The following is a 14,513-nucleotide window of genomic DNA, read 5'->3' as shown; positions in this document are numbered from 1 at the left end:
AGGCAGTGTGGATGAATGATGAGCAGCATCGGGAGGGGGGAGGGAGGGGAGGAGAGGAGGAGGGCCACGTTCTCCTCCTCCTCGCGTCGGCTCGAAGCGTCTCTCGTCAGTGGCGTGCGACAACAGTAGCGTCGTTCTTCCTCCTTTTCCTCGCCAAAGAACGTGGACGAATCGACGAAGCGGCGCGTGCACTCATCGCGGAAACGGGGAGATTGTTGGACGCCTCGAGTCCACGAAGCGGAACGACGACGTTGCTGCCGCGACGACGAGCATCACGATGTTCTCGACCCAACACCACCAACGATCCGGGGCACACGCGCGAGAAACGTGAAGCGTCACATGATCTCCGCTACGACGACGGATCACGATGCGACACCTTTCGCGACACCGAGAACGAAGCAGGAACAAGAGGAAGAGGAAGGAAGAGGAGGAGGAGGAGTAGAAGGAAAGCGAGAACAGTTCGAAGAAGAGAAAGAGAAAGAGAAGAGAGAGAGAGGGAAGAAGGAGAAGGAGAATTGGTTGCGTGCGGATCGGTGGAAACGTCGCCGAGGAGAGGATACAGCGTATTCGCCGGTGGCGCGGATCAAAAGAGAGAAAAAGAGAAAGGAAAAAAGGAAAAAGAGAATGGTAACGCCGGTTTCTCCTCCTTGGTTGGCCGGGGAGCGGCTATGGCGGTGGCCTGGCTCTTACTGCTGGTGCTGGTGGTGCTGGTGCTGCTGCCGGTGCTGCTGCCTGCTGCTTCCCTTGGTGCGGGGGAAACGATTATCTCGCAGCATCCCCATCGCGCAGGACCGATCCGTGGCGGCGCGACCGCCGAGTGTCGGACGAAGATGCCGAAAAAGAGAGTGAGCCAAGTGGACGAAAGAGGGCGCTGGTTGAACAGAGACGTACATCCTTTCCTAACCAGTCGAAGGGTGTATGCTCGAGCATGGAACGGAGAGAGAGAGAGAGAGAGAGACAGACAGAGAGAGAAAGAGAGAGATCAAAGCCGAATGCTTTGAGGGATAGGGGAAGGACAAAGATGGGAAGAGGAAGTAACGAGACGGTGAGAATGGATGGTGTGGATTAAAGAGCGACGGGAACGAGGTGAAGGACAAAAAACAAGGCGGTGGGGGGGGGGAGAGGAGGGTTAGGTAAGGTCGTCGTCGCGAGGAAGCGACGGATTTTTTTTAATCGGCACGCGTCGTCCATCCGTATCGACGAATTTTTCCTCGAGCGGAAAGAAAGGAGGGAAGAGAGTGGCGAGAAATGAGGAAAAGAAAAGAAGGGGGGAGAGGAAGGATCGTAACCGATACGACGCCACAGTGGTTCGGATACACAGCGGTGTGTATTAATTGGACAAGAATTCATTTTCAAATAATGTTTCGATGTAACGTAAACAAAAATACGCGTGTATAGGCAAAGAGAACTAAGCATTTAAAATTTCAATTTTGTAACGGATATCTCGAAACATCTGTTTTAATTTAAAATCGTTATAAATCGATAAGTTTTTTTTTTTTTTTGTAAATTAAACTTAAAGTTTAAGTAATCGGAAATTCATACGATTCGTTCACGCGACAAGAGTCGAATGTACGAAAGATAGAAACTTTCTGGTTTTTTTTCTTACCGCCATATTTGATTTCCAAAACTTTGCAAAAATTTGTTAACGGTATATATATATTAATAATATTCCTAACTTTAGTTGGCAATTTTTTATTCCTTTTAATTTTTGAACAGTATGTCTTGTTATTGTGCTCTTTTCATTTTATAATTTTTAATTTTATCGTTATTGCATTAAGTTATCACTGTATAGACCCATATTTATTGGATAATTTACAGAATAAGATTGTCGAGAATATAACAAATAGCCAATAATTTCATTTTTTTAACAAGCATTTTTTCCCTTAATATCTGTTCCTTTGGAATAATATTTCCAATTATTAAGATCCAGTCTATCGTACGATTGTCGAATTCAAAGGGTTTTCCAAATTAATTGTTACAACTTTTTCGCGCGTTTTTACTCAAAGGTTCAAATCATAAATATTTGTATATTTATATTTTTTTCATATATCGATTATTATATATTTTCTTTTTACATATTTAGTCGTATTTTTACGTTATATATACATTTTTAACGAAATAATAAATTATATAATAAAAAGCAATATCGTTTTTTAAAAATTAAATAAATCAAAGAAAAAAATAATTATAGCTCCTATTATTCGAAATCGCTGTGCGATTATGTGAAAAAAGAGAAAAACTAGCGAACGAAACTCTGTCACGCTTGAAAAATTCCAAGGGAGAGGGAAGGGACAAGATTCGAATCGTACATCTCGTATTACGTAATACTTTACGTTTTCGAACGGAAGAAGCGTACGCGGCTGTTTAAGACACTTTTGTATTTGTCCCAGCATTTCCAAAGAACGGTTATGGCGCGCGATCTCTTTCGTATCGGCGTCTACCCACGCAAAATAAATGGATTGTCGTGTGATAAATATCGGGGGAGAAGAAAGATGAGCAAAAGCAAAATACTCGTCTTTACCTTCGAATCTATTTTCCACGAGTATCCTCGAACGGAATACGAATACGTGATTGTTCGACTTCTTCCCACGCCTCACTATTGCTAAGTAAAACCAAAGTAGATAGTTGTACACGAGAACGTGGTTGACACACGGAGAAGAAGGGAGACACAAGGTCGTAAAAGAATCGCATAAAATCCCTCTTATTCTCGAGATCAAAAAGAAATAGCTATCCCTGGGGAAGGAGAGGGGGAATATTCCAGAGGTAGTGATGAGCAAAATTTAACAGTTAAATAAAGTTACTTCGATGATTTATTCTTCAAAACGTAAGAACAATTGCGAATAATTGTAACAGCCGAAATTATACGAGAAGTGAATCGACCTACAACGAATTATTCCAAGCATTTTAATAAGTAATTACTCAAAGTAACTTTATTTTTAACTAGTTACTTTTTCAACTTTGGCCCAACTCTGTCCAGGAGAAACGGTGGCTAACCAATAAACCTAATGTAGCGCGCGTTAAGTCACGCCTGTGTAATAGGATCCAGCTGCGCCAAACGGCGCATGAGCGAACTCTGCACGCGTCGTATCTTGCACGAGCGCGAGACACGTATCTTTCGTCGTTTCAATTCTCTCTTAGTGAGAGGATTAGAAAGAAAATTCGATGTTGAAATTGAAATACGTAATCTACGAAACACTCAGGAGGGTTATAGTTAAGATCAATGATACTAGAGAGATCGGTCTCTCCTTCTTTTCGGCGCGGTTCCATTTCGTTGACGAGAATTGGAATGCAATTAAAGCGGATAGAGTTTTTTCGCGCGCGGTGAGAAATAGATCGATCCGCCTTTAACCCTTTCTTTTTTTTCTAGCGAAAAAATTCTCAAAGAATAAATCCATTTCGACTCGAGAATATGAGAAGCGAAATTAGACAAAGATAAACGAAGGTATATTACGAAAGGGATATCCATCTTTTCAACGAACGTTAAATTCACGTTCCATGAATTTTCATTCGTTGATATTCATTCGGAAAGAAATGTCACTCTTCCGTCTCAAAATCATATTTCGACATAGATATCATCCTTCCTCCTCGAAACAGGACAGAATAAAAATTTATTTTAAAAATATCCTTCTTTTCGGAAAGACGGTAAATGTGCACGCTCTATGATAGACGGGGGAGGGAAAAATAATAAACTACCTTCGAGCGAAACGTCAACGCGCCTCGTAACGAAATTTGTACACGAATACGTCGAACTTTCGCGATGAATAACTTGGAAACGAATGTGTCGCGACCATGTATCAATGTTCCATCAATGTTATAAATCCAGAGACATTCGTCCAGAGACATTCGTCCTAACTCTCGACTCGAAACTCGTATAAACACATAACGAATTTTTTCACGATCACTGCACGATGGATGATGATCAAAATTTATTTTCAAATTTGTAAAAAATAATTGTCTCTCATACGTTAAAACTTTGAATCCTCTTTTTAAGCGTTTACAGATCAAACAAAGTACGCGTATATATAGGCAGAGAATTAATTCAATAGTTGAGAAATATTCTGTAAATTTTTTAAACTTCAATTTCAAACATCTGTTTTAAATTATCGATAAGTTTTTTATTTTTTTTTTTTTTTTTGTAAATTAAACTTAAAGTTAAGATTCTTCAATCTAACCATTGATACTCATGGATTAACCTATCTTATATTATAATATATTTCTGTCGTTTTTATTATATTCTCACGGTGCTTTTTTCATTTTATAATTTTCAATTTCATCGTTTTTATCGTTGTTCTGTTAAATTATCACTGTTTAGACTTCATCTATCGGGTGATTTATAGGTTAGGATTGTCGAGGACATCTCTTAGCAAATAACTTCTTTTAATAAGCATTTTAACATTCGTTTCTTTGGAATATGATTTCTACTTTCAGTTTATCGTATGTTAATTTCCTGCTACAACTTTTTCTTACTTACAATGGACTCGACCGTTTCTCTTGTCAATTTATTATACAAACTGTCCAATCCGTGCATCTCACCATTAGTTCTCACGCGAGTCATCGGATTCAGATTCAAAATAGCGAATAAAGCTAAAGCACATTTTCAATCGTAAATATAACTAAGTTTAATGTTATATTTCATATTTAAAAAATCTTTCTATTTCATCCTAAGCTATATTACACCTTTCATTTTTCTATATGTATATTTTTTATATATCGTTTACTTTGTCTCTTCTTTCTTCTATTCTAATTAATTAAACTCAATATTAATCTTTTCATATATATTTAATTATTTTTATGCGAAAGTAATAAAAAGCAGAGTAAAAAATTAAGCCTGCACATAACCTCAAAATCGGGAGGAAGAAGAAAAAAATAATTTCGTCCAGTTACCTTTCATCGTTCGAGCCGCATCGTGCGGTTATTATGCTAAATACGTTGAATTCTCTCTCAATACTGGAACGTATATACGAGTCTGTAGTAATTGATCAGAGTCCGGACCGGATTGATCCTATCCGGTCACCGTGGTTCGACGAACCTTGCCGCAAACGAGAACCGCGGAAAATTTATCGATCGTTTCGAAGCGAAGCTTCGAAAACAACGAAAGGTTTCAAAGTGACCCAACCTTTTTACCATCCATCGATTCGAGCGACCTTGTCTCCTTGATTCCTTCGCATCGTAAAATTACTTATAGCTGAATACGTACTCGTTAGACGCACCCTTGAGAATTAGAAGAACCAGTCTCCCCCCCCTCTCTCTCTGCTGCTTACCTTTGATTCCTCGAGAACGAGCGAGCGAGAGAGAGAAAAGAGAGAGAGAGCGCGTCACTGCGATGTGAAAATTGAAAATTGTGGAATATATTCGTGTGGAATTCGTTATACTATACTTCGTCTGTACATCAAATCTTCTTCCGTTTCTGAGGGAGCGATCGTTTCGATTTTTGTTTAAAGACTTTTTTTTTTTAACGAAATATATATTTATATATTCGATATCTTCGATCGAAAAAAGGAGGGGGCGTTGCAACGATGTAAATCTGTTGGAACTGGGAGGAATATATATATATATATATATAGGAGGATAAGTATATAAATCCTTCCTTTATTAAAAAGATATTACATCTCAAATTGAATATATCGAGGGAGGAAAATAATTTTTGGAAAAAAATATCCGATACCGCGTGCACGGATTTATTCATCTCTTCCCTCCCCCCCCCTCCCCTCCCCCTCCCTCATCGTTTATTCCCTGTTATCAAGTTATCGATTATTGATAGCGTGCATTAGCGTCGTCGATGGTTATTCTAGTATCGTTCGTTGCCCGATGCTTTTCATTACAGGAATATCCAACAGCTGCCAATATGGCGTGTCTCGTAATTCGAGACAATGGAGTCGTATGAATTAAGCCACGAGTTGTTTGCGGACGCGTTATCGGGAAAAATCGGGTGGATATTTTCAGAAAAAGTTGAAGAAACGACGAAGGAGGAGAAATTCTCTCTCTTTCTCGTAACCTACTCGACCTGGTTCCCGACCTGGTTGCGAAAGAAGTAAGATACCGGGGACATCCGCTTCGAAAAATTGCTCCCTTTTTTTTTCTCTCTTTCTTTCTTTCTTTGCGGTCAACGGATCTATTCGAAACAGGATAAATAGAAATCTATATTAACACGAATACTTTCGATTTGTTTCGTCTTTGTTGCTGTAGTCTTTTTTTGTTTTTCAATGAGCGAGATTATAATCGTCGTTAGTGCACAGCGATTTATTATTGATACGTAACAGTGAACATTCAATGTTGAACAGTTATCGGTATACTGAACGATCGTATTTAGTAGACACCATTGGACAAATATATTCGTTAGTACATAACGAACTATTGTAGATGTCGTTGGCTTAGAGTGATACAATGCTGTATATTCTATTCAATGCTGGAATATACAGTAAATGTTCGCAAATGATTGACTGTAATATAGTATACAGTGGATAATTATTCATTTATCACAGTTAATGCACAGCAAGCATTCACTATTGGACGATTATAATTAGTACAAAATGAACGTTCACCATTCGACAATTATAGTTAGTACACAGTGAACGTTCGCTACTAAATGACTATATAGTTCAAACAACTATATTTATCGTTAGTACACTGTGAATATTCGTCATTGGACTATATAGTTAGTACAAAATGAACGTTCATCATTGAACGACTATAGTTATTACACAGTGAACATTTACGACTAGCATTCACCATTCGACGTTTACAATTAATACACGGTGAACGTTCATCATTGGACCAGCTATATTAATCTTTAGTACGTAGTGACGATTACAGATGTCGTTAGTGCACAGTGGGCATTCGATGCTGGACGAGTGCATCGTTAGTGCAGAGCGAGCGTTCACCACAGAACCAGTGACCATTGTATCTACGTCGATGAGTGTAATATAATGTATAATATATAACGTGTAACGCATAGTTATAACGACGAATGTTCGATCGTAATAAGCCATTAAATACATACGTGTACGAGTATCGAACGGATATCGAAAATAAGATCGAAAACTGTTGAAAAATAAATTTTAAATTTCATCCCTCCTTTAAATCAACTAGCGATTATCGTTATTGCGTGCAAATAATGAATACGGCGCGTATACGTGTTTCCCTGGAATTTATTATCTCTCTTGTTCAAATCGAATTGTTTGCGACTCTTATTAAATCATATTACATCCCATTTTCTTGGTAAACGATGTTTGTGTTCCCCCTCCCCCTTCTTCCCAGTATTACAGAGAATTCTCATGGGATAGGTAGCGATGCTCGAATCAATAATCTGACGGGGTAGTTTTCCATTTCCAGAAGGAGAACAAACCGAGAAGAAAAATTCTAAAAGATATTCCACTCACGCAGATTTTCCATCGCTTTTTCTTTTTTTTTTTTTTTTTTTTCCTTTTCGAATTTCATTGTTAACAACTGTGCTCCTACAATTTCGGTATATCTACAAATGGGAGGGAGGGGGAGGGGGGGAGATGAGGGGGTCGTATTATTTTCAACCTTCTCCTTTCACCTTCGTCCAAAATCCCTAGCATTTTTACACTTTTCACGTCCGAGAGACAGTTGCGTGATGGAATCTCTATTTCATTTCCTCTTTTTTCCTCTTTTTCCTTTTTTCCATTCCATTTTACGCTTGACAAAAAAAGAAATGTATTATCTCACGAACAATTTCTCGTGCGTTAATTTCAAGATTTTCAGCAAGTGATTCAAAAAGAATCCTTTCCGATGTTTCCTAACTTTATATTCATGGCGTTTCCTCTTCCAAATAATAATCATCGAAAAACACACCAATTTTGTAGTCAGAGATACAACAGTAGTTTCGATGTAATTGGAGATCTTTCTCTCTTTGATCAAATTGATCCACCTGGATTTCGCATCAACGCGATGGGGCAATTTCCAATCCGAATCTCATTTGGATAGGGGAGAAGAAGAATGCCGAAAACTTTGCCTCCGGTCAAATGTACGGCACGAATCTTTGATCTCGCACGTTTACATCGAAATCTAGTGACTTTTCGAATCGATTTTATATATCGATTTAGTTACAAATCGTTTTTCAACGATAATTTTGTTATAAAAAAAAAAATAGGAAAGAGTTGATTAAAAATTATAATATCGCGTGCGATACTGAAAACGTGTACTTTGCTTCGCGACAACGAGTCGAGAATTATTGCGCGGATATCGAGAAAATTCGAGCCGCGCGAATCGTTCATCACCGGGGACGATGAGATGGAAGATTCTGATAAAAATTATGAAGATTAATCTTGTCTAAAGTGACCTCGTTTCTTCGTCAACGTCGTTGCTTTTTAATTTACCGATATCTGTCCCCGTTGCTTAATTTCGGTTGGTTATCGGATAAGCAGTGGAAGGAAGCGCGTCATGCATCTCCTCGCGTCAATCAACTTCGTTATAACATTGAATTGGAAGATTATTTTCCAAGTTTATTTTTAAAGATTCTTTTAATTCTCTGGATTACTTCATAATTAGTTGAAACGTATTCAAAATGTGTATCATCTTTGTGTATCACGTTGTGTACCACGACAAACTTGGTGTTTTTAAAAGTAAAGAGAGTGAGAGAGGAGTGAAAAAATGTTATTACGAAAACTTGGCCGGGAAATAGAGGAAATCGCGCCGTTGAAACCACTTTTTGTTTCATCTCGATATCTCTATCCGTTGCCGAGATATAAGGATACAAAGTTTCTATAACACGGTGCAGAAGTTATGAATGGACCTGTGACTCGGATATTTTTCGTAAAAACGCGTACTACGATTTTTCAAGAATCGCGCCTTTCCCTTGTTTTGAGTTTGGGATAGGTCGGTGAGACGAGGTGCGAGCGAGAGATCCGAGCAAGCGACGAAAAAGAAGATAAATAAACGACGAAAAATTATCCTTTTCTTTACACGAAGATATTTCAACAACCGGAAGTCGTATCTGGATAAATAAAAATGAGATTTAAAGAATACGATTCCGCGCTTCTAACGGTTTCTCATTCGTCGACTAAAAGTCATCATCTTCGAAGTTATAACGGTTCAAAATTTTTCTAATTTTAATTTAGAGTTCGATCGAGTTTTCACTTGTTTCGAGTTTCAGATAAGTAAGGCGAGATGCGAGCAAGATGTTCGAGGATGGTAAGTAAAAATTATGTTTTTCTTTACACGATGATATTTCGAGAACCGGAAGTCGTATCGGGATAAATAAAAATGCGATTTAAAGAGCAAGATTTCGTGCTTCTAACGATCCTTCATCGTCGATTAGAAATCATTATCTTCGGAGTTATAACGATTTAAAGTTTTTCTAATTTTAATAGCACTTGATTATGTTTAAGCTACACGATTATCCTTTTTCAGGAACCGTATCGGGATAAATAAAAATACGTTTTAATAGGATTCAATCGAGTTTTACATTATTGATATACGTGTGTTTGTAAGGAAATTATAATATATTTAAAGATATGTAATAAAAGTTAGTTGCGTGAAGATATATTTATGGAAAATGCAAAAAGTTTTTTATTCTATTAATATTTTCGAAACACCAAAGTTTTCTCACTTTCAGATACACACATTTCAAGTTTTTCAATTTATTCGGAAACAATTCTACTAAGTAAAAAGTTTCGTCTTGACCTTTTCTCGGTACAGCACAATAATGGAGAAGAGAATTGCGACAGCTCTTTATACCGTGGAGTACTTTTTAACTTACCAGACAATTTATCGAAATTCTTTCGTATTTATATTAAATAAATACGTATTAAAAATTGTAAAGTGTTACAAATAACGATTCGGTGTAGAATTAAAAGAATCACGTTTCCAGGAAGAGCGTCTGTATAATCTGTATAATTTTTATAACATCGAAGTTTTAAACCTATAAGAACTTAAATTTCCTTCAGCTTAAACTTCCAAAGTTTTCGTTTTGATGCGTTCATCATGGGTCGCGTCCCTCAACCATGGGGGTTTCCATGGTTGCTCGGTTAAAGGCGAAACACCGGATAAACTGTCGTTCAAATTGTTCTTTATCACGAAAGTTTGGTGAACTTCGAGTTTCGATTTCGTTAAGTGCACACGCCAATTATGGTAATTTATGCTTTCTTAATCACGTACGATAATGCGATTATCCTTGTCACAAATATGTTACTTTCCTTCTATTCTCGTAAAGATCGTACGAACACTTTTAATATTCTTTCTCCATAATCGAGATACAGAAGAAATAATAGGGAACGAGCCATTTAAAGGGGATTGGTTGCTATTACATCGTATTATATCTGTACCATTAAAAATAGCGGTTTCACCATAAGAAGTGCACGAATCGAATTTTTCTTCTGGCGTAGCGCTACTGTCCATCACAATTCCCTGGATAATTTCCAGGGAAACAAAGGATCGACCATGACGCGATATCGTACCAACTCCCGTCGAACAAGGTGTCTTGAGTAGCTGGCTCGAACTTCGGTCGAATATCGGTGCCAGCCACGTTCGCGTCGATTAATGCAACTAATCGATCAATCTAATTTGTCGATTTAACGTATAGTCGAATGTTGCGGACAGTGGCGCGCGCACTTAAGTCGATTGCTTCTTTGATTTACCTTCCAACTTTCCAACTTGATTCCAACCGTATTCGTCGCAATTAATTCTCGTTTCCTGAAAAACAGACGAGCAAATCGACGAATGTAGGATCAATTTTTCTTTTCGAATTTAGGAATTTTAATTTGGAAAAAGAAGCGATTCAGTGATCGGTGATGAAATTTTTATAAACGAAAATTCGATCTTCGATCTTTGTGAAAAATCGTGGTTGAGATTTCTTTTTTTTTTTTTTCAGACGAGTGTCGAAGCTGTGTTTTTCCTTCCTGAAAAAAATACGGAGGAATATTTTGCACTAACAAGATGGAAGAAATAAAATATGCAAATAGTAGAAATATTGTTACGATGATTTCTTACTCCTCTTTTTCATCTCGATCAAATGTGATCTGATCAGCAGAAACAAATGTTTCAATTGATAATCAGATAAACGTTTCCCCGACAGTTTGCCGATACCGCGGCCGATTAACTCGGAAATCTCACTTTCACCTGCGGTAATCTGCCGTCGGATCCATTTCCAGTCACTGCATGCTCTTTCATCAGAGATCTTTTTAATCTTAGAAGAAGATATCGAAATGCGCAATTCTACCTTTTCTGCTTCTGCTTCTTGACTTCCATTTTTGCCTCTATACGTGTGCATATGTGTGTGTGTGTGTGTATGTGTGTATGCTTGATAATTTTTTCTCGATTCCACTTGAAAAAAAAAAAAAGGAAAGAGAAAATGAAAAGATATTAATTTTGACGAGAAAATTCTGTAAAATTGAAAATTTCGCGATTTTGAATTTTTTTTTTTCATCTCGTCTGGATTTTATTAGAAAAGAAAAAATTGAACGTAACAAGGAGCAGGAGAAACTTGTTATGGGAATTATTCTATTTTTTTAGGGGTAAATAGTAAAGAAAAACTTTCGTTTTTTAATGCAATTTACCTTCTAAAGTAAAGAGAAACGAAAGGGTGAATTTCACGCCCCAATTTTTAAAGAGAAAAAATTTTTTTCAATTTTATTTTTTTTTTCTCTTGCACTCCTTCCTATTTCGGTGTTCAATTTTTTTTTTTATAGAAAAAAAGCGTCATTATTCTGTATATATACACTTTACAAAAGCAAATGTTTGAAAAAATTCTATAACCCGATCAACGTCTACCTCTGTTAAAAGTTTTTTTCACCATAAAACTCTTATTAACCAACCTTTCCAACATTCAATAACGTTAACATTGTATCGTGTACGTATTTCAATTTTTCATCAAACGCTCGTTTTTTTTTTTTTTTTTTTTTTTACCATATTCCAAGTGAAATTAAAGATATATAACGGATACAAAGGAAACAGGTTTATAGTTTTACACCACCAGTTTAATTTTCGTTTAATGATATGCATATGGCGGCACACAGTTCTTCGTTCCATTCGTTTAACCAAACAATGAATATTCCATTAACAAAATTACACGTGTATATAGAATATCGTGCCGAATGTATTTATGTAAACACCTATGCGGATAATTAAAATTATAATTTGCATTGTGCGCAAAAATATATAATATGCATATATATTAAATTATAATAATCACAGTTATGGTAAATAACGTTACAAACCCAGCAAAATTTATAATTTATAACGGCGTACTCTTTGTTTAATAATTTTTAAATCATTTCTCTATTAATACTGTACGAACTTTATATATTATATTAGAATTATTATGAAGAGAATTATAACTTTTGCGAATACCTTCCAGGTATGCATAGTTTCCAATATCAAACTTTAAGTGCACCTATGAGAGATAATACGAAAGTTTAAAACAACATTAGTGCTAGATTTTGTTAACCTCTAGATGCGGCATATACTTCGTATACTTCTGCATGTAATATCATCTCTTCCAATCCTATACTTTTACTTATACATCTTTTATTATTATGTACTTTAATTATTTCGATTTCTAAAAAAAAAAAAATTATTGTCATCGCGTGCAAACGAATTATTCCTCGAGAGGTTAACCTCACTTTACTCTCTTATCTTTAAAAGCAAAGAAATGGATAATTTATGATTATGCACTTGCGTCTATATTCCTTTCAAGTTATATCCTACCACGAATTTCGAATTGATCGCCTAGATCCTAATTTATTCAAACGCACGATTCATTTTCCCCACGATTTATCGTCATTCCATAGAAGTTCACGGCGGACATATTGACACGTCGAAAGGATACACGAGCGCCGCATCGATTTTACGCGGTAATGCAAGGCTGATGGAATCACCTGTTCGACCGGCGGGAAATTTGAATTACAAATACGCGCTCGATAATAGAATAAATGTTGTTTGGCCGGGAGCCCGATTAATCTGCAAGTTGGAAAGTGCTGCGTGGCCTGGCTTCATTGTATACCCCGCGAAACTAGTTCTCCATTTCGTTAATAGGGGCCGCGAGGAATAGGACGTTGGCCTCGGAACAAGATTGCCTTTGTCGGTTCTGAAGTTGAAACTTTCCGCATTTTTTTCTTTTTAACGAGACGACTATAGTCGTCATAGCTATGATATAGTATGGACATTTGTATAGATTGAAATTTTGACGAGTTTCAGTTTTCTTTCTCTTTATATCTTCATCTTGAGAATTGATCGTTATATTGCTCTCCTTTCGAATACGTAAATACGGGAACGTCAATGTACGACGTTGTTCGCGGAGAAATTTCAACGAAGCAACAATCGAAATGTTGCGTTCGAACGAAATATCAGAGAAGTGGAATTTCGAAATACGAATGGAAACAGCCGCGCTACACTTGACAAAAGTGGGAAACGTTGAAACGAGTTCTCGTCATGGCATGGCAATCGCGCGTACGCAAATGGAACGGATGGATTCGAAACAATTCGAACGAAACGAGACAGTGTTTTCGGTCGCGCGAAATAAAGAAATTACTTAAAATATCCTTTCTTCTTTTTTTCTATTTAAAATTTTTTTCTTTTTTATAATTTAATTGGAATCAGAAACTATCCAAACGAAATTTATTACGATATTATTGCAGACCTCGCGTGAATGCGCGAAGGTTAATTATCAAAGTTAATAATAGGCCAAGGTGTAAAACCTGTTTCCTCGTAATTCATTTGTCCCATTGTTCAGAGAAAGTGGTTTCTGTTCAAAATGAACGAGCCAGCGCGTCCGTTATCCCCTCCACCAACCATTTCCACGCTGTCTGACTTTTCTAACACCGGTGCCACTTCTACGCGTGGTCTGACCATCCACGCGCTCTTCCACTGCCCGCCGCAACAATTTATACCACTCGTTTAAACCCGTGCTCCGCGTTAAATCCCATAATTCTTTACAACGAACGCTTCCACTGTTCTTGCCATATACGCGCAAAATACGTGTTTATTTAGAGTGCTTCCATTCCAACTTCCATTCATCCAGCCAAGAAACTTTTCGAAAATTTCGTCGATGATTATAATCGTAATAGTTGCAATTCGCCAAATTATTTAAAAAAAGAAAAAAATTTTAAATCAATATTTTTCATCTCTTCTTTTTCTTCTTCTTTCTTTCTCGTGGATAGAGGTGAAAAATTGTGTTAATTGATTTACGTTAATGGCTTGATTTAAAGATTGATAAAATTAACGATTGAAAAAGATTAAAAGAAGAATTTTCGTAATTTTTCGTAGGTGAATTTAAATAGTTAAACTCATTCTAGAATTAATCATCGGTGATTATTTTAATATACCATATGATATTGATTCCCGTAGGAACGTATATAACGTATAAAGATTTGCTATTTCGTATTTCATTGGCCAGAGCTATAAGGATAGTTTATGCTTCCGATATCGTACAAATATTATCAAAGTAGTAAGTTCGATGCACTCTGTGCACCGTGCATATTACATGGCCGATGCACCAATATTGGAACGTTCTTGGCAAATATTGCGGCCAAACTAACTCGAAGATACGAAATTTG

The 14,513-nt window shown here is 36.9% G+C and overlaps 1 long non-coding RNA gene across 4 annotated transcripts; it reads right to left on the bottom strand.

Annotated features, from left to right (window-relative positions):
• Window positions 1-9,406: 9,406 nt before the first annotated feature.
• Window positions 9,407-12,787, bottom strand: LOC116414933 (uncharacterized). Of its 4 annotated transcripts, none has more exons than XR_015291079.1 (5): window positions 12,667-12,787; window positions 12,152-12,517; window positions 11,775-12,071; window positions 10,951-11,283; window positions 9,407-10,859 (listed from the first exon to the last, which is right to left on the bottom strand). It is a non-coding gene; the product is annotated as an uncharacterized LOC116414933 (long non-coding RNA). The 4 variants fall into 4 exon arrangements; XR_015291077.1 differs by having other exon boundaries at window positions 12,177-12,517; XR_015291078.1 differs by having other exon boundaries at window positions 9,407-11,283.
• Window positions 12,788-14,513: the final 1,726 nt, after the last annotated feature.

This window comes from Apis florea, unplaced genomic scaffold (genome assembly GCF_048593485.1).
Source record: "Apis florea isolate Af1SG1 unplaced genomic scaffold, ASM4859348v1 contig_2350_pilon, whole genome shotgun sequence".
Lineage (NCBI taxonomy): Eukaryota > Metazoa > Arthropoda > Insecta > Hymenoptera > Apidae > Apis > Apis florea.
This window is presented reverse-complemented; position numbering and strand designations above follow the sequence as displayed.